The sequence below is a fragment of the Amphibalanus amphitrite genome, unplaced genomic scaffold (genome assembly GCF_019059575.1).
Source record: "Amphibalanus amphitrite isolate SeventyFive unplaced genomic scaffold, NRLGWU_Aamphi_draft 000806F_arrow, whole genome shotgun sequence".
NCBI classification, from domain to species: Eukaryota; Metazoa; Arthropoda; class Thecostraca; order Balanomorpha; family Balanidae; genus Amphibalanus; species Amphibalanus amphitrite.
The window spans coordinates 88,033-108,336 of NW_024882300.1; the positions used below are offsets into that span (position 1 = coordinate 88,033).

Here is a 20,304-nt window from a genome sequence, read left to right on the forward strand (position 1 = left end):
AAGTACTCAGGCGGTCGTGGAGGGCCAAAATGTTCGTGAATTTGTCGTTTGAAGGAAAAGAGGTTTGGATGGTGGACAGAGGGGGAAGGTCGTTCCAGAGCCGGGTTGTGCTTGGTATGAATGACTTCCTGAAGAGAGTAGTTCTATTAAAGGATTGTGTGAGAGTGCTGGAATTTCGTAAATTTCTACCTGTCTGGTATGCTCGTGTCGTGTGTCAGGAATAATTGAAAGAACATATGGTGGTATTTGAGGATCAGCTGTTTTTAGGTGATGGTAAAGTAGAAGTCTGTGAACTTTGCGCCTGTTTTCCATGGAAGTCCAGCCCAGTTCCTCCCTCAGTCTGTTCGTCGGTGTTCTTGTCATTGTTCCTGTAATAAGTCGGGCTGCGCGTTTTTGAAGTCGTTCAAGTCTGTTAGCGTCGTTTCTAGTTATCAGTCCGTCATATACTATGTCGCAATAGTCGAAAAAGGGCCGTATGTAGGTTATGTATATTTGGAGGAGAATGTTTCTTGGTACGTGTTTTGCGATAGGATAGAGGGGACCCAGAGCTTTGGTTACTTTCTTTATTATCTCGTTTATGTGTGTTTTAAATTTGAGATCAGAAGACAGGGAGATGCCAAGATGTTTGTAACGATGCTCCCAACGCATCATTTTTAGAGTTATGACATCGAAATACACACCAAACGATAGAGAATTGATCAAGGATCACGATAGGGAATGTTTCAAGTCGATATCTCCTACCGTTTTGCCGCAATCGGCGCGGAAATCTGAAAAAGTTAGATTTTTCCGAAAATTTGACCTTTGACCGGTCGTAAGTAGGTCAAATGCTGACCTAGGACCAAAAAATATACCAGCAATCGCGAGATCTCGTTGAGAGCAATCCGTTGGTCTTTTCCGCTAAGCTCTACGACGCTCCGTTTTCAAACGCCGGGGGGGGGGGGGGGGTCGCACCAACCCCCCCCCCCCCTGCACGGGCGAAGGTGACAAAACACCATTTACGGGCGAGGGTTAAAATTGGCTATCTGCATCTTCCTCTTGTCACGGGCAGCCCGCTCGTTTTTTCTGCAAAGCTCTAACTCGATCAGGGGTTGAACGGCTGGAGGTGTCCAACAGACCTCCCCCCTCTCTCCTGTACCTATATATAGGTACAGGAAGGGGGGCATATGTACACGACAGCGGCTGGCAATAACACCAATACATCTAAAGATCAATTACCATCGCCGCGTTGACGTAGGTATTGGTTGGGACCCGCCGCGTTGTTGTTCGCATGCACTGCAAGTGAAGGAGTGCTAGCCGCTACCAGACGCCACTGACCAGCCGAGTCTGCGCGGGCGGGACTCGGGAGTCGGGACTCGGGGGCGCCGGATTCCTCAGCGGTGAGGTCAGCCGGGCTCGGCCGGCTCCGAGTCGACCCCCGCTGACTCGAGTCGAGCTATCGGCGTGGACGGATCCTGTACAGGCGGCCACGTGATCGGGCGCTGGGCCTGACTCTGACTCACCCGCAGCCCGCAGGGACGAGGCGGCAGGGCGCATTGAATGCTCAGCAGAGTATTCGGGGCTGAGCTTTTGTGTCGGGTGATTTCTAGGAAGCGTCCTTTCACATGTTTGTAGCTTTTATTAACCCGCGCCCTGCTGGGGGGGGGGGGGGTGTTTAAACACCCCCCTTGTGGTTTTTCGCGAATATCTAAAAAACGGCGGCGCTCCGCGCCGCCGTTTTTGGTACACCTTATCATACATCAATTCTACACATGTTGTGAAAATTTCAGACCAAGGTCATTCAAGGTCAGGTCACCAGGTCACTTGAAGTGACCTCACCTCATAAAAAGTTTCAATGTCTGTCATAGCTACACCGAGTGACCGATCGCTTTGAAACTTTCAGCGATTGCTAAGAGCAATAGCATGTACAAAATGTATATCTCAGAATTTTGATATCGATGACGTAAGGTCAGGTCAATTTTGCGACCTCCCCATTATAAGTCAATGGGAGAAAATTGAAATGCGCCTCCTTTGGATGAAAGACATTATAAACACTCCTTAACACTGAATTACAAGTTGTTTAGACACACTGAACATGAAAATGGTGTCCGTGACCCCTGTTTATGCCCTGAGGTCATCTTAGGTCACGAATGGTATCTAACAGTTTTTCGCAAATAACTTTTGATAGAGGCATGCTAGAGCGATGAAAACGCCTTAGATGTGTTCAGCTAGACGATACGGATCGACTGATATGCAGCATGACCCTTTCCGGTCAGGTCATGACCTTGACCTTAAGTCAAATTTTCAAGTTGACCTTTCAAGGTCAAGTTATTGTTCATCCGATGCGTCTTGACGAGAGGAACACGATGCCGGTAAAAGTAAGCTCGTACAATGCTTGGGTCAAAAGTTATTGCAGAAAAACTGTTTCCGAAAAAATCGGCTATTTTTGCAGTTTTTGCCCCCTGCAGGCAAAACCGTTGACGTTAGGTCAAATCTGAGGGAATTACTCAGAAAGGGCGTTAAAAGGGCTATCGAATGCGCTTTTCCGCGGCGCTGTAGCTCTATTGGTTCCCGAGTTATGCGTTGGCTTCTTGGAAATTGTCGACATTCTACCTGGAAATCGGCGAAATTTTGCCTTCAATGACCTCTGGTGACCTGACCTTTGACCTGACCAAAAAATTGACCAAAGTGATTTCCTCATTATTTTTGACGCTCTTTCGAACGCCGCCTTCCGCGTATCGCTACGTGGCCCAGGAGCCGAGTTGTTCAAACACCCCCCCCCCCCCAGCAGGGCGTGGAAATCCAGGACCCCCAGCCGGGCGCGGGTCAACCCTCGCCCTGGCAGGGGGGTTGATGCAACCCCCTAAGGTTTTTCGAAGATAGCGTAAAAACGGCGGCGCGCAATTGGCACCAAAATTGGCACAGCCTATGGGGCAACCTTTTTACATATGACCTGAAAATTTCAGGTCCGGGTGACCTTGGGTCAGGTCACCAGGTCAGAAAACCGGTACAAGGTCATGGTCAAATTTCAATTTTCTTTTTGCACCTGTCCAACTCACAGTTTTGAACTGATTTCCTAGAAACTTTCTGGATGTGCTAAGTTCACCGAGTTGTATAACATATAGTTCGGTTTTTTATGTCACTGACCTGAGGTCAGTTAGAGGTCACTACGTCGTAATCCTTAGGTGTTGTTTTTATCCACTGGGACTGAGAGCGTGAGATGATGTTTTTCGTACTCCAGCGTAGATGGGTAGCCATACGGCTTCCACGGTTGACAGTGATGACATCAGTCATCTTTTTGCAAACTCGTTAAAGATTTTGGGCTGTACGGGGATTCGAACCCCGGGCCTTTGGATTAGCGCTCCAATGCTCTACCTCTGAGCTATACAGACCAAGTACTTTAACGAGCTTTCTGCCAAGTTTTATGCGGATCATTCTTAGGTGTTGTTTTTATCCACTGGGACTGAGAGCGTGAGATGATGTTTTTCGTACTCCAGCGTAGATGGGTAGCCATACGGCTTCCACGGTTGACAGTGATGACATCAGTCATCTTTTTGCAAACTCGTTAAAGATTTTGGGCTGTACGGGGATTCGAACCCCGGGCCTTTGGATTAGCGCTCCAATGCTCTACCTCTGAGCTATACAGACCAAGTACTTTAACGAGCTTTCTGCCAAGTTTTATGCGGATCATTCTTAGGTGTTGTTTTTATCCACTGGGACTGAGAGCGTGAGATGATGTTTTTCGTACTCCAGCGTAGATGGGTAGCCATACGGCTTCCACGGTTGACAGTGATGACATCAGTCATCTTTTTGCAAACTCGTTAAAGATTTTGGGCTGTACGGGGATTCGAACCCCGAGCTCGTTAAAGTACTTGGTCTGTATAGCTCAGAGGTAGAGCATTGGAGCGCTAATCCAAAGGCCCGGGGTTCGAATCCCCGTACAGCCCAAAATCTTTAACGAGTTTGCAAAAAGATGACTGATGTCATCACTGTCAACCGTGGAAGCCGTATGGCTACCCATCTACGCTGGAGTACGAAAAACATCATCTCACTACGTCGTAATGTTAAGCCTATGGGAAAATACTAAATTCGGAAAATACTGGAGATATCCGCTTCGTTCCATCACTTTTATGCTTTGAAACCATAGTAATTAACAGCAGGTCACTTGGTGCTTCTTTGTTTGGTGTACTTATCCATAGGTCAGGTCAAATGAGGTCAACTGAGGTCAAATAACGTTTTTGCCAATAACTTGGCACATAATGACGCTAGAGCTTAAAAATGGTGTCATTGTGTTCCTGGTGATAAGCCGAATCGAATGATATGCGATATGATGCAATTTGGTTTACTTAAACTTAATTAGTTAATTAACCCGCGCCCCACTGGGGGGGGGCTATTTATAGCCCCCCCCTCCCGTTTTTCTGCAATAACTTCCAAACCGCTTGACGGATCGACGCCAAACTTTCAGTACCTTCGGCTGCATCAATTTGACACCTTGTGTCAAAATTTGAACTTCATAGCTACCATAGGTCGGCCGGAAATGACGTCAGAGTGACGTCATGTCCGTCCGATTTCGACGCAAAACATTGAACCACGGCAATCGCTCCCAAGAGCTTAGTTTTTAAGCTAGATCCAATTTCTTTGCATGAAAGGACTCAGAATTGACTGCGCTATCAAACTGCTATCTCGGATTTTCAAAATTTTGAAAAAGTTGAAAATTTAATAAAATAATATTCAAAATTTATATTTTTATATTTTTTTCAACAAGTTTTTGACTTTTCGAAAAAACCGGAATATATGTCACAGAACGCATGATTATGACTAACTCTAGCAAGTTTTAGCTGAATATCTTTAAAAATAGCCAAGTTATACGCATTATTGCAAAAAATTCACAATTATTAATTTTTCAAATCAATTTTTCAGTACGTATTTGACATCGTACACCAATATAAATGGCACCATCGTGTTCCTGAGCTCAAACTGCATATAGACACCTTTATAGACACCTTTTTTGTTGAAAAATATTCACTTCAAAATTTGACCTTTTTTGACCTGAAAGTGACCTGACCTAAGCTAAATTTGACTCAAAATGACCTCGAATGACACAGACGACATCAAATTCGAAATTTATGGCCTAAATGGACCATAAACCATGTGTCACATGACCGACGCATGATATAATATTTTCGTGACCTGTGATGACCTGACCCTGACCTGAAAATCCAAGTACAAGTTTGATACCCTCAAGGTATCTAGAGCATCTGTTCAAGAGTGTGGAAACCAAAAATGAGCCTGATCTGACTTGTAAGACGGCGGCCAGAGCCCAAAATGTGAACAAGCCAAAGTGCTAATAATTTTTACTTTGACCTGACCTGTGACGTCATCAGTGACCTCGAGGTCAATGAAATTAGGTTTCGCTCGACAGTTTTTCCGGGGCTATCACACGCCGTTTGAATTTTGACGATCGGCCCAGTAGTTTCGGAGTTAGGAGGGGGGCTATGGATAGCCCCCCCCCCCCAGTAGGGCGTGTTATACACAGACCCCACTGGGGCGCGGGTTAAAGGGACCCTCCCACCTTAACATTAGATTTGAGTTGAGATAGCCAAAATGGGGTCCCTGGCTCACAATTACCGGTTTCGGCACTCACAACATCCAGAAATGCCTTAAATCGGAAATATTGAATTTCAAAATTGCAGCATTTTGATTCAGAGGGGCTAATGCTTAGGAATACCCCTCTGAATGTGTGACGTCAGCGCAAATATCTAACGATTTTTAAATGTTTGACTAAAACGTTTTGTAGCACGCGGTGGTATATGATATTTGCGCGCAACATCTGCCGCAAACGCCGCACTTCTAAAATAAAGTCGCTAGAAACAGCGGAGATCCCAAAAAAAGTAAACAAAAGTAAAAGTCTAATATCTTGAAAACCGGTGAATATTTTTCGGTGAAATTTGGTAGGTATTCATTTTCGCTCTTTCTGAACCGAGCGACATCACTTTCATGCCAATTCATAAACTTTTTTGAAGGTGGGAGGGTCCCTTTAAAGTTTACTAAAAAATTAAAAAAAAACTTTAAGTACACTTAAGCAAACAAAAAAGTATATCATTCTACGCGCCTTGACGTGCTGAGTTCACTGGTGCTTTTCTGTTTTCTCTATCTTAATTAGATCAAAAGTTATAAGCAAAAAACTTTTGACCTGTTTTTGGCGATTTTTTTAATTCCGGCCTCCCTCAAACGGGCTTGTGTTGCCCCAATTACAGGAGAGCTCCTCCTCCTCCTCCCGGCACTCATTGCCCACCCCCCCAGGCTACGGCTGAAGTGGGAGCCTACCCCACACTTGATGACACAGCCGGGGACGACGCCCGCGGAACGGGCGGAACCGGGAATCGAACCCGAATCCGGCACCGCCCGCACCGCGGGTCGACGCCTTAACCGACTGCGCCACCAGGGCCGCTTTTACATTTATACCCCCCAAAACCCCCCTAAATATTGACCTAGAGCAACCAAATTTGCACAAGGGTGAGAACTCCTGGGAGCCCACCTAACTACCAAATTTGGTGTTTCTAGGTGCCATAGGAGCCAATCGCGAGGGGGGGGGGTCGCATCAACCCCCCCTGCCAGGCCGTGTTATGAACAATGCCCTGCCAGGGCGAGGGTTAAAAAAAAACTGAAAAACCACGAGCAATATGCACAGAAATGCGTCGAATCACTACTAGCATGGTCAGGGTCTTGCATGGGGGGGGGGCGATGCGACCCCCCCTAAGTTCTTTCGAAGATAGCGTAAAAACGGCGGCGCGCAGCCCCGCCAAATTTGGCACTGCCGAGGGGGCAACCTTTTTACATACCGTAAAGTGGGGCTATTTGAGACAGTGGGGCTATTTGAGACAGTACGGTATTGGTTTAGTAAAATTGCTGTAAAATTAACCCTCGCCGGACCTATTGGTTTTCTACATACGCGCCGGCCGAGGGGGGGGGGGGCGGGTACGACCCCCCCCCTCGCCGTTTCGCCCCTGGTGGAGCTAGCGCGTCGCGGAAAAAACGAGCGTGTGCGCCGTTACGAGACGCAGAGATTGGTACCCGATTTTAAGGTCCTAGGTCAACCGGTGACCTCTGAGGTCAGGTCAAGTGCCCCAAGGTACGGTTCAGTGTTTGGTGAATAACTTCGCAAAAAACGGCCGCAGAGCGCCGATTTTGGCAGCATCGTGTTCGTCTCGCTCAGGCGCGTCGAATGATATACTTTTTGTCCGGGTCAGGTCAACTTGGGGTGTTGACCTCAGGTCAAGGTCAGGTCAGCACCCCAGGTCACGAAATTGGTCGAAAGAGGTCATGTCGCATATCATTCGATTCGCCAGGTCTTCCTGAGTCCATTGGTGGCTTTCCCGACTCGCTAGCTCAATTTGATCAAGAGTTATTGACGAAAAACTAATATGACCTTGATGACGTCATAAATGACGTCACGCAAGGTCAACATTGCAAAAGTGACGCATCTAACCTTGCAAGGAGTGCATAAAATCACGATTCTGTGTGCTTGAGATAGTTGGAGATTGTTCCCGACGCCAGAAAAGCAGTTTTCATTTTTCCCCATTGACTTGTAATGGTGAGGTCACGAAAATGACCTGACCTCATATGACCTTTAGGAAAAATCCGAGATATACAAGTTGTGGGACTCATAATGGATACTAGATCCTGCAAGTTTCATTTCCCTGTGACATCTCCTCTGGCAGTGAGGGCGTTGCGAAGTTGCGACATCTGAAGACCGTGCAGAGGTTCACTTATGACGTCATAGGTCAGTGACCTGACCTGACCCAAAAATACGGTTGGTGTCAAAAGATGCGGCTTGGATCAAAGGTCAGGTATGCCAAGTTTCAGCTCTCTATCGCCAGCGTGCTCGGAGCTATCGCGAAAAAACCCTATGGGGGGCGGCACCCGCCCCCCCCCCCCTCGGCCGGCGAGGGTTAAAACAGTTTGATATTTTTCATACATTTTTGCTCAGGATGTTGTAGAATTTAACGGTGAATTCCATGGATAGGATTTTTTGAAATTTTTGAAAAGTTTTGAAAGAAATTTGGCATTAAACGAGAAATACAGAAAAAAAAACACGATTTAAGTTATACGAAAAGCACCCCTACCTGCACCTTAACATGGTTGAATTTTTGAAAACTTTGCAGCCGAGTCTATCGTAACTATCGTTTTACTTATGGGCTAAGCACATTTTTCATGAAGACATTATATATTGTTAACGGTAGTGACGAATACTTACCTCTGTGAATATGTGCATAACATGTGCTTCATCAGTCACTGACGTGGTCGGTAATGGACCCATGTCTACTCTGGTTGACCAGAAGGCACCATTGAAGGTTATTTATCATACATACGTACTGTTATGTGAGCCTTCAGTATACGTGCTTGATGCAGTGCGGTAACCGGCCATTCGATACAACATGCAGTGATCTAGGAAAATCGGTTTAAACTCAAAACCGTTTGACCTTTTTCTGTTATTTCTTCACAGGTTGATGTGCAATGGAACAACCGATCATGCATGCCATTCATTCAACCATATTGAAAACTGGTTTCCCTTTTTTAATGCATTGCGGTGTGCATTAGCGAGTCTGTCTCAAATAGCCCCACCAACTTTCGGCCTACATGTTTTACGCCGCCAGAGACAAACACAATAACTTTATTTGAAAATTTCACTGTCGTTGACATAGGAATAGTCCTATATAATCATCTTGTGATTTTTAAAGCTTAGGGTCGCATCATATTTCGACAGCCCAAGCATAAAGTAATGCAATTTTTTTGACAGACCGAAATGCTATGTTTAACGAAAAACGAAAAGTTTGATTATCAGGGTGACATAACTGTTTTTGAAAGAAATATTTTTTGCCAGAAGTGTCAAAATTTAATTTCCAGTCGCATAGCATTAAAAGAATTGTTAGGGCCAAGTAAAGCTGCATATATCACGACACGGTGTATTGTGCTTCCAGCGACCGAAGACCAAGCACGGACACGGCGACCCGCCGACTGACCCAGTCTGGTCACGGTCGCGCCCTTATATAACCACGGCACAGAGCGCATGCGCGGTGACCGCGCGGCGGTCAGGCGGCTCGCCGGCCGGACGGCCGGGCCGCCGACCCATCCTGTTCCACGGCCCCACACGGCCGGTCCGCGGTCACAATATCCCAACACTCCTCCCCCCATAAAAGAAATGTTTCCACTTGGTCAAGTAACCCGCGCCCTGGTGGGGTCTGTTTATAACGCGACCTGGTGGGGGGGGGGGGGGCTATTTTTTGCCCCCCCCCCCCTCGTATCTCCGAAACTACTGGACGGATCCGCAAAATTCAAACGGCGTTCGAAAGGCCTGTCAAATTTGTCGAGGGAAACCAAATTTCATTGACCTCGGGGTCACCGATGACGTCACAGGTCAGGTCAAAGATAAAATGTTTCACCGTTCACGGGTCATCTAGGGAATGCGCTATAACACCGAAGAAAACGCATTTTGTCGAGAATCAGCGATAGGGCGTCAGTTGCCTAGTACATATATTGCTATAAGAGGTCACTGACATTACCAGGTCAGGTCACAGGTCAGGTCACCAAGGGTCACAGGTCACATGAACCTAACTTTAGGTACTAAGGTTGTGCGATGCATGTTTTATGGCCAATTTTTCATTTCCAACTCAATGGTGTTGGTTATAAGACTATCAGGTACGGCTTAGGTCACTTTCTGGTGGAGGTCAGGTCAAGGTCAGGTCAAAAAAGGTCAAATTTCAAAGTTGATATTTTTGCATAAAATGGGTATTGCTTCGATGCAGCTCGTCACGGGGAGTCTAACGGTGATCTTTGTATTGCGCTACGAGGTCTAGAATTGCAAAAAAATGAGTTTGAAAATTTGACGTCATCAATTTTGAACAGTTTTTTCGCTGTAACTTGGCCAAAAAAAGAGGTATCGATCTCAAATTTGGTATGTGGATAGAAGGCGGTAAGGACTATCACATATATTCCGGTTTTTTCGAAATTCAAAAAACTTTTTGGATTTTTCGGCTATTATAATCAAAAAATCTATTTTTTGATTTTTGGGGGTCAAAATCCAAAAATTTTAAAAATCCGAGATAGCAGTTTTGTAGCCCTGTCAATTTTACAGCTTTTATATCTTTATCGTTTTTCTGTATTTGCAAAGCTATAGGCCTGACAGCTCTTCCCGCGAAACCCTTTTTTGGGTCGAAAACGGCAGAACATGACGTCACTCTGACGTCATTTCCGGCCAACCTATCATAGCCTTTGGAAATTTTTTTTGTCACAATGTGTAAAATTGATGTCCGGGAGGGAACTGAAAGTTTGGTGACGATCGGCGCAGCGGTTCTGGAGATATATTGAAAAGTCTGGAGGGGGGGCAAAAAATAGCCCCCCCCCCACCAGGGCGCGGGGTAACAAAGAAACGCGACACACTTCGCGACCGGAACGCGACCGGAAATACAAACTGATTCAGACACTGGTGATGCACATCGAGAGCATCCGAGGCCTAGGATTGAAAACGATCTGGGGGGAGCGACACTCTGCCAGACCTGGTCACATACGCGCCCCGCACAGATGTACCCCCATTCCCCACCTGATCTCGGGCCCGCCGGCAGAGGTAGTACAACGCCAGTGGATCCAGTCCAGTCTCCTCGGACCCCGTCTGCTTCCTGGGACTTGTTTCTGTGGCTGTGTCCAATGCGTCGTCCCTCCGGGTGCTTCCAGACGTTTCCTGTTTGTGGGACTCCCGTTCCACAGCTGGCTTTAGCTGGTTGAAGTGCAGAGCCTTTTCCTTGCCCTTGTCGTCACGGACGAGGTACGTTACTCCTCTCTCTCCTCCGAGGCGGCCGATGATGGTGCCCGGGCCTTTGTAGTACAGTCCCAGTTTCGGCTTCCCGCCGACCGAGACCCTATTATCCCGAATCCATACCCGGTCACCAGCCTCGAACCTTTTTCCGCTCGCGCGCTGGTTGAATCGGGTCGCAGCCTCCGTAGCACTGGCCCGGGTTTTCCTGATAGTCGTCTGATAAGCCTCTGAAATGGCCTTTAGACGCTCTTCAAGGTAGCACCGGATATTTACCGCCCGATCCGGAGGGTTGATGACCGCATCGAGTGGCGTTTTCGGGTGGAATCCGTGCAGCAGAAAGAACGGGGAATATCCGGTGACGCTGTGCACAGAGGTGTTGTAGGCCATGCAGTACGCCTTGATGTCAGCGTCCCAGTTCGTTCCTTGAGGGTCAACGTATTTGGCGACCATGTCCTTGAGTGTTCTCATAAAACACTCTACCATACCATCACTCTCAGGGTGATAGGGCGTTGTACGCGTTTTCTGGATGCCCAGTCGCTTGCACATGCACTGGAACAACGCAGACTCAAATTGGCCTCCTTGGTCCGAGTGAATCCTGTCTGGCACCCCCATGTCGTAAACCCAATCCAACAGCACCGTGGTTACGGTTTCGGCATCCTGCCGTCTGACTGGGTACACTCGGACGTATTTAGAAAAGTAGTCCATGATGACTACTGCATATCGGTTGCCATTCTCCGACACCGGCATCTCAGTGATGTCAATCGCAATTCTGCGGAATGGCTGACTCGTGACCTCCGTCACCAGAGGAGCCCGTTTCTTCGGTGCAGGGCGATGGCGCCGTTGGCAAAGGTCACACGTGCTGCAGTACCGACGGATGTCGGCGAACATGCCGGGCCAGAGGAAGCGCTGTCGCACTCCTTCCGTTGTTCGACTCCGTCCCAAGTGTGCGGACGTCGGATGGTCATGGGCGAGCGTCATGATCCTTGATCGCATCGAATCGGGGACCAGGGCCCGGAAGCCCCACTTCGTCCTCATGCCGAGGACGCCCTCCCTCACTTCGAGCTGCGTCCAGCTCCCACGCAGTAGCTCCCACTCAGCGAGAGGGTGATCGGGCGGTGGTTCCCGACTGCCCAGACAGGCGTTCCGCATGACACTGAGGACCTCGTCCTCTTGTTGCGCCGTCTGCAACTCCGATTGTCCTGGTGCTTCAATGATTAGGCGTCCCGCCTGGTCATCCTTCGCACTAGGTGGCGCAGTAGGCAGTGCGCAGACTTGGTCAAGTTCTGCTGCGCCTCGAGTCTTCCCCACACATTCCTCCTCTTCACCAGAAGCAGGTTCTTGGGCTCTTGTAGCTGCGGTATGCACGGGTGCTTGACCGGCTTCGGCGGGACAAGACTTGCTGCGCTTGCCCGTCCAGATATTGCCGTTGACTGGTCGCTGCCGGGACATCGCATCGGCATTGCCGTGATCACGGCCCGGCCGGACAACCACCCGGAACTGGTAAGAGCTCAGCTCGATGGCCCACCGGCCACGTCTTCCCGTCCCGTCACGTTCCACATTGATGGACTCCGGTGCACCCGTGAGTGGTTTGTGATCGGTCACGACTTCGAATTCTGCTCCAACTGTGTACTGGTTGAATCGCCGGATGGCGTGAACGATGGCCCAGAGTTCTTTATCATATGTTGGCCATCTGCGCTGTTGCTTTGTCAGCACCTTACTGTCGTAGGCGATGACTCTCTCCGTGTCACCCACCCGCTCCGCGAGCACTGAACCGACTGCAGAGTCGGATGCATCCGTGTACAAGACGAATGTACCACGGAACGTAGGGAGGGCTAACACTGGAGGTGCAGTCAGCGCCTGCTTCAGACTCTCAAAAGCTGCTTCAGCTTCCGGCGTCCACGTCAGGTGGTCACCCACCACCTTGGCTTCCCTCAGCGGCTTCGTGAGATCCATGTATTGTGGGACAAAACGGCTGTAATATCCGCACAATCCGAGGAAGCTCTTCATGCCATCTTCCGTCTTCGGTGGAGCCCAGTCGAGTATCTTCTGGATATTATGTGGGTCCGGTAGGAGTCCCTCCTTTGCGACCCGGTGACCGAGGAACGTAACTTCGCGCTTTGCGAGGCGGCACTTTTCTGGTTTGAGCTTCAGCTTCGCCGACCTCACTCGCTTGAAGACATCACGGAGCGTTGCGATGTGCTCGTCCTCGGATCTGCTTGATATGATGATGTCATCAAGGTAGACTAAACAGCGTTTCGAGTCCAGACCTGCAAGCACCAGTTCCATGAGTCGCTGGAATGTGGCTCCAGCATTTTTTAGACCCATGGCCATCACCCTGAACTGCAATGGAGTCCTTTGCCCGTGGAGAACGCCGTCTTTTCTCGGTCCTCTGTGGCCAGCGGGACTTGCCAGTAACCGGTCGCCATGTCGAGCGTCGTGTACCACGTTGCCCCCGCTAGGGTATCCAACGCCTCGTCGACCCTCGGCAGAGGATGCGCACATCCGCGAGTTCGGCTGTTGATCGCGCGGAGATCGACGCAGAAGCGGAAACTTCCATCTTTCTTTCTGGCCAGGACGACTGGGGAGCACCAAGGACTTGTACTCTCTTCAATTATTCCATCTTTCATCATCTGCGTCTTCTGCATCTCGACTTGCTCGCGGAGTTTAACTGGTACCCGCCGTGGTCTCTGCTTCACGGGAGCCTCCTCCCCTGTGTCGATGTGGTGTTCGAGCAAATCTGTCTTGCCGATATCACCCGCATACTGACTGAAGATGTCTGCGTATTCGCTGAGAATGGTTCTGAGCTTCTCCTTTCCTTCCGCTGAGAAGTCAGATCCGTCCACATCAAGTACTTCTGTCACCGTCGTATTCTGACGCCTTTCTGTTCTGCAGCTCACATCATCAACGTCATCATCATCACTGTCCTCAACGCCTCCGTCTGCAGCCAGGCACAACTTGTACTCGCAGTCCTTCTCGTTTGTAGCATCATAAAATGTCCCTAGGTCACTGCCTCTGAGAACACGGACTTCTTCAGACCCAACATTTGTCAAAATGATCGAGACGCACCCGTCGTCGTCTGCAACGACCAGAGCCCTTGGAGTCAGGAGTCCCTCCCGCTCCGCTACGGTTGATGGCTCGAATATCCCGGCTGCACCCATTTCATCGCTCTGCACGCCGTCCACTCTCTCCAGCTTACCGGCTACCACGCTTTCTGACCGTGCTGGAATGGCGACGTTCGACAGTAATCGCACTCGCGCACGTCTTGGTCGAACCTGCTCCCGGCTCGGCAGGGGAACGCTCATGGTTCCAATCTTGAATGAGCCAGCGTCGTCGTCGATGACCGTGCGATGCATGCACGTGAAGTCGCGACCTAGTATCACGTCGTACACGAGGTCGTCTGCCACGGTCACTACCGGGCATCGGAAGCTGACTCCATCAATGCATAATGAGAGGTTTTCCAACTCACCAACTACCTGGAGGGAGGTACCTCCCGCTCCGATAGCATTGCGCGCGCTCGGGCTGAGCCGGATTGCTCTGAGTGCTGGGTTCCCCTCATAAAATCCTCTTCGCATCATGGTGAAGTCGGCACCAGTGTCCACCAGCGCCCATGTCGGAGCGCCGTGAATGACGACCCGAACGGCCGACGCCGTGAGTGGGGACGCTTTCGAGAGGACTGGGACCTGTCCCACGGCTCCAGTCCGGTTCAGTTTTCCTGATGCGCACCGGCGCCCCGCCGGGGATCAGCAGCTCTTGTCTCGGAGTGGCCTCCGCCATTGCTGCCACCCTGGAAGTATTGGCACCCCGCCATCCAGTGGCCCTGCTGCCCACAACATAAGCAGAGCGGCAGCGCGCGCCCATCCCTTGTCGACGGCAATGAAATGGGGCAGTGTCGCTTGAGGTGACCCAATTCTCCACAGCTGAAGCATCTGACGCTAGGTGAACCACGGCTACGCTCGGGGCAGTCTCGCTGAAAATGACCCGGCTGCTCGCAGCGGTAGCACCGGGGAAGTCGGCGCGACTTACTCGCATCAGTTGTCGTCTTCGGCGCCATTGTGATGGCCGATATCGACTCGTGTAGCCCGCGAATATGATCTTCGATGGCTGTGAGCCGGTTGTTGTCCGTCACAGTCTTTTCTGCTTGACCCACGGTTGCTTCACCCCCGACCGGGCGGACCGCCCCGATGACGTCGATCTCATGATTTCGCACTGCCTTGATCGTCTTCCTAGTCTCCTCGAATTCTTTACTAACGCGTACCGCGTCAGTCAGTGTGGATACGTTCTGGCTGATTAACCTCTCTTGCAATTGCGTGTCGCGGAGGCCACAGATGAATCGGCCGCACTGGAATCCCTCCATAGCGCTGTGGTCGCTGGGCAGAGCCGGCTGGGCTAGCCCACTCAGCTCTCTAATCCTGGCTGAGAAGTCTTCAACAGACTCCGAAGGTGACTGGCAAACTCGGTTGAGTTCGGCATGAGCCTGCAACGTGCTTATTTGCCGGCCGAACCGACTTTCCAGTGCTTCAACCACCCTGCCGTAGTCCTTCCGTGACTCTTCGGTGAGTGACGCGAATGTGTCCAGTGCGACTCCGTCCAAAAGACCCACCATAGCCGCCAGCCGGTCCCCGGCTTTCATGCTCGCCGTCTGAGCTTCGAATCGGCGGAACCATTTCTGCCACACTTCCCCCGACTCTCCACTAAATTTCGAGGCTCTTGAAAGGAAAATGGTAGATAAATCCATAGTTTGTTATACTGAACTCTACTGGAGAGAACCTCTCCTCACCCAAAGTCTCTACTCACCGGCTCCGTCCACCTTTTCCACCGTGAGCTTGCGTAGGCCGTCACAGAACTCTCACAGCAATCTTCTTTCTTAAAAACTCATATGCAGCCCATTTACGTTATTGGTCCTACCGACCGCGCCAAAATATGTTAGGGCCAAGTAAAGCTGCATATATCACGACACGGTGTATTGTGCTTCCAGCGACCGAAGACCAAGCACGGACACGGCGACCCGCCGACTGACCCAGTCTGGTCACGGTCGCGCCCTTATATAACCACGGCACAGAGCGCATGCGCGGTGACCGCGCGGCGGTCAGGCGGCTCGCCGGCCGGACGGCCGGGCCGCCGACCCATCCTGTTCCACGGCCCCACACGGCCGGTCCGCGGTCACAATATCCCAACAGAATTATCCCTAGCATGACCGATTTTCTTCAACTTCCTTGCAACTAAAACTGTCTCAAATAGCCCCACACTATGGGGCTATTTGAGACAGGCTTCAAGGAGAAAAATAAGTTTATTTATGGTTACTAGCTGAACCAAGATGGACCTATCTGAAAGCGGTTACAGAGAACTACCTTTTCGCAATTTACATGCTATAGGAAATATCAACCGTTTTGAAGGGAGAGGCCAAAAACTGTAAAATCCGTTTCAAATAGCCCCACTTTACGGTATGACCCTAAAAATTTCAGGTCCGGGTGACCTTGGGTCAGGTCATTAGCTCAGAAAAACTGGTACAAGTTCATGGTCAAATTTCAATTTTCTTTATGCACCTGTCCAACTCATAGTTTTGGACTGATTTCCTTCCAACTTTCAGGATGTGCTAAGTTCACCGAGTTGTATAACATACGGTTCGGTTTTTTTGATGTCACTGACCTGAGGTCAGTTAGAGGTCATTACGTCGTAATGTTAACCCGCGTCCCGTAGGGGGGGGGGGGGGCGGTGGCGAAACGCCCCCCCCCCGACCTTTTCCGTCGATATATCCTAAACGGCTGGAGATATTGCCACCAAACTCTGAGGACCCCTCTGATCATCAATGGTACACATTGTGTCAAACAAATTTTCCGGAGGCTATGATAGGTTGGCCACAAATGACGTCAGAATGACGTCATGTTCTGCCATTTTCGACCGAAAAAAGACCTTCGCGAGAAGAGCTGTCAGGCCAACAGCTTTGAAGATAAAGAAAAAATGATCAAGACATAAGAGGTGTAAATTGACAGGGCTACAAAACCATGCTATCTCGGATTTTTAAAATTTTGGCATTTTGACCCCCAAACATTAAAACATTTTTTTATATATTAGCCAAGAAATCTAAAAAGTTTTTGAGTTTCAAAAAACAAAACAAAAATGGAATATATGTGAAAGTGCCCACCATCATCTATCTACATACCAAATTTCAGATCGCTATCTCGTTTTTTGGCAAAGTTGTAGCAAAAAACTGTTCAAAAATGATGACGTCAAATTTTCAAACTCATTTTTTTGCGGCAATTCTAGACCACGCAGGGCAAAACAAATACCTTCATTAGATTCCCCGTGACGAGCTGCATCGAATCGATACCCATTTTATGCAAAAACATAAACTTTGAAATTTGACCTAATTTAACCTGACCTTGACCTGACCTTCACCAAAACGTAACCTAAGCTGGCCCCAAAGGCTGCCTGGCTCATATAATCGCATTTGTCATGTAAAATGGACCATAAAACACAGGGCATATTTTAAGGATTTTTCACTGCGTCCCAAAGGTGGCATAGGGCACACGCTTTGATCGAAAAGGGCACATTGCAAGCGAAATAGTATATAATGCAAGTGAGATAATGTACAGATACATTGTGTAGTGTGCTGGTGGAGGGCACTGCAAGCGGGATGTTGGGAGCGGGCTGTGATTGCTTTTGGCCAGTCTCGAAATTCGCCAAGTCGTAGTGCGTTCTTTATCCGCATTCAAAGGGCGGACAGGCGATTTAAAATGACATTTACATTGTTGTTAGTCACTCGTTTTCCTGAACGGCGTTGGGCGTGTTTGACCTCCCTTGACGCACTAAATTGTACCTATGCTTATAGAATAAAAATGAATATGCACATGATTAAAATGTGATACATACGTCTCTTCATGCGTTTTTCACCCTTATCAATCGATTCAAAATAGAGGTTGACGTGTGAAACATGGCCAATTTGCATTGAAGATACTATGTATTTGAAATAATTAGATGACGTAAGGTCAAACAGTACCCACCTAAGTTGTGACAAAAAATCATCGGATTTTAAAGCTACATAAAAAATCCATCATAGATTAATGCTTTGGATGAACGGATGCTTTGGATGCTTCGGATTTCGCTTCCTTACTGCCTATCATGTAATATAACCCAAACTTTTCCCAATGGAAGTTCCTTTGCTTAATTATTATGCCCAGAAATGTGTCGATTTTGTGTCATTTCCGGGCGCTTTGGGGGGGGGGGGGGAGCATGGACCCGTGGCCCCCTCTATATCCTCCTATGGCCAGACGGCAATGACGGCCCTGATCTGGCCGTATGCCATCAAATGTCAAACTTCGCAATGATGCGATATTTTTTTCGGAAAACGTGCCGGTATCTCAAAAACTATGATAGCTAGGAGGGCGCAATCGACAGGAGAAAAGCAATCAATATATCTTGAACAGCTCTTTCGTCAATATTTCGTCAGGATTGAGTTCAGATCAACGGTTAAGGCTCCATAGCCAAAAACAGGTAAAATTACAATTTTTGTCAATATAGGTTTCATGAAAAGCTTTTGAACTAAAAAAGGTAGAGAATTTTCGTTTGCACAATCATTCTTCTCTCATTTTTACCTCGAAATGTCAAGGTCAGAAGAACTTGACCTCACATTAAGGTCATTTCGTGACCAAGATAGATCATGTCGCATATCAGTCGATGCGTTTCGATGAGGTACCTCAAAACAATGATACAATCCACTGTGCATGCAAAAGCCCTGTAGGGCCGGATTTTAGGCCAGGCTCCGGGCCTGCGGGCTCCAACTTGACATCTCTAAACAGGACTTTAGGGAAGGCAGGACACAGAGTCTGAGCCCTAAGGACAGGGCAGGCACAGGCCATGAAGCTAAGCTAAGACGGATACTTGAGGGCTGGGTAGGATGCAGGGTCCGAGGGCAAGGCAAGGCGCGGGTCTGAGGCTATCATTACACAAGGCTGGAGAGTAGTGCAAGACACAGGGCCTTAGAACACCTGATGATCAACACACCTGATGGCAGGGCAACACGCAGGATCTTAGAGCAGGGCAAGAAATAGTACCTAAAGGTAGAGCAAGACATAAGACACAGGTATGGCACAAGGCCCGAAAAACCGCCCACGTCTTGTCATACCTTCGGGCCCCGAAGGTATGACAAGACGTGGGCGGTGCTTCACGGACGCTGTTATCAAATTCCGCGAGCTGACGTCATACTTGTGGTAGTGTTTGAGCAATGGGCCTGTTGATGTCTCCATGGAAACCCAATTTGACACGTGTAATTGCAGCGTGCTGCTATCACCGGTGAAACAGGGCCAGGGTATGGGGCCTGAGGGCAGGGCAAGGCTCAGGGCATGGAGGCAGAACAAAGCACGGGTTCTGAGGACAGGTAAGGGCACGGGGCATGAGGACGGGAAACGGCACGGGACCTGAGGGCGGGAGACACCACAGGGCCTGATGACAGGGCAGGGCACAGCGCCTGAGAGCGGGCATGGGACACGAGACATTAGGGCAATGCAGAATACAGGGCTTGAGGGCAGAGTAGGACACAGGGTCTGATGGCATGGGACGGTACAAGGCCTGACGACAGGGCAGAGCACAGCAACTTAGGGCGAGGCAGGGCACGGGCCTGAGGGCGATACAACGCATAAGGCTTAATGGCAGAATAGGACACAGGGTCTAATGGCAGGGCAATGCACATGAGGCCTGGAAGCAGAACAGGACAGGACAGGGCCTGAGGCAGGGCAAGGCATTAGGCTCGAGGATGGGCGCGGGGCCGGGGCATGAGGACATGGGAAGGCACAAGGCCTGATGGCAGGGCAGGGCACATTACCTGAAGACAAGGCAGCGGCACGGGGTCTGATGGCAGGACGTGTCACAAGGCTTGAGGGCAGCGAAGGGCACGGGGCCTCAAACTAGGGTAGGGCAGGGCACGGGGCCAAAAGACGGGAAGGCAGCGCATCAAATTTCCAGGCAGAATATATAAAGTATCGTGTTTGAGGGCAGGGCAGAGCGGGGCACAGGGCCTGAAGAAAGGGCAGGGCAAGGTACAAGACCTAAGGACAGGGCACTGGGCAGGGCACATATCCTAGGGGTATAGTAGGGAAGAACATAATAAGGTGTATGACCAAGGGTAGGGCAGGGCACAAGGACTGGAGAGGGCATGTATGTGCTTAGGTACATAGTAAATCAGGGCTCAAAGCAATCGGAAAGCCAACATCTTTTACACAGTAAAAGACCGAGGCATGTTACTTATTTTTGCTCGCACTTTTCGGCTGAAACCGTGGCATTTCAGTGTGGGACGCAGTGGTCCAAATTTCGCGAGGGCTACGTCCCAAAGGCAGGGGGCTGCGTCCCAAAATGGGACGCAGTCAGTATGTTAAAATATGCCCTGATAAAACATGTATCACATGACATTTTCATATTGTGACCCCCCCCCCCCAGTGACCTGACCTCTGTGACCTGACCTGGTATCAGTGATCCCAGATAGCAAAGTACAGATAGCAAGTTGTATTTGACGAACAATGTAC

The 20,304-nt window shown here is 49.4% G+C and overlaps 3 non-coding genes across 3 annotated transcripts; 1 reads left to right on the forward strand and 2 right to left on the reverse strand.

The window, feature by feature from the left end:
- Nucleotides 1-3,296: 3,296 nt before the first annotated feature.
- Trnas-gcu lies at nt 3,297-3,369 on the reverse strand. Its single transcript has one exon. It is a non-coding gene; the product is annotated as a tRNA-Ser (tRNA).
- A 183-nt stretch (nt 3,370-3,552) lies between these two features.
- Nucleotides 3,553-3,625, reverse strand: Trnas-gcu. Its single transcript has one exon. It is a non-coding gene; the product is annotated as a tRNA-Ser (tRNA).
- Nucleotides 3,626-3,850: 225 nt separating this feature from the next.
- On the forward strand, nt 3,851-3,923 carry Trnas-gcu. The gene has a single exon. It is a non-coding gene; the product is annotated as a tRNA-Ser (tRNA).
- Nucleotides 3,924-20,304: the final 16,381 nt, after the last annotated feature.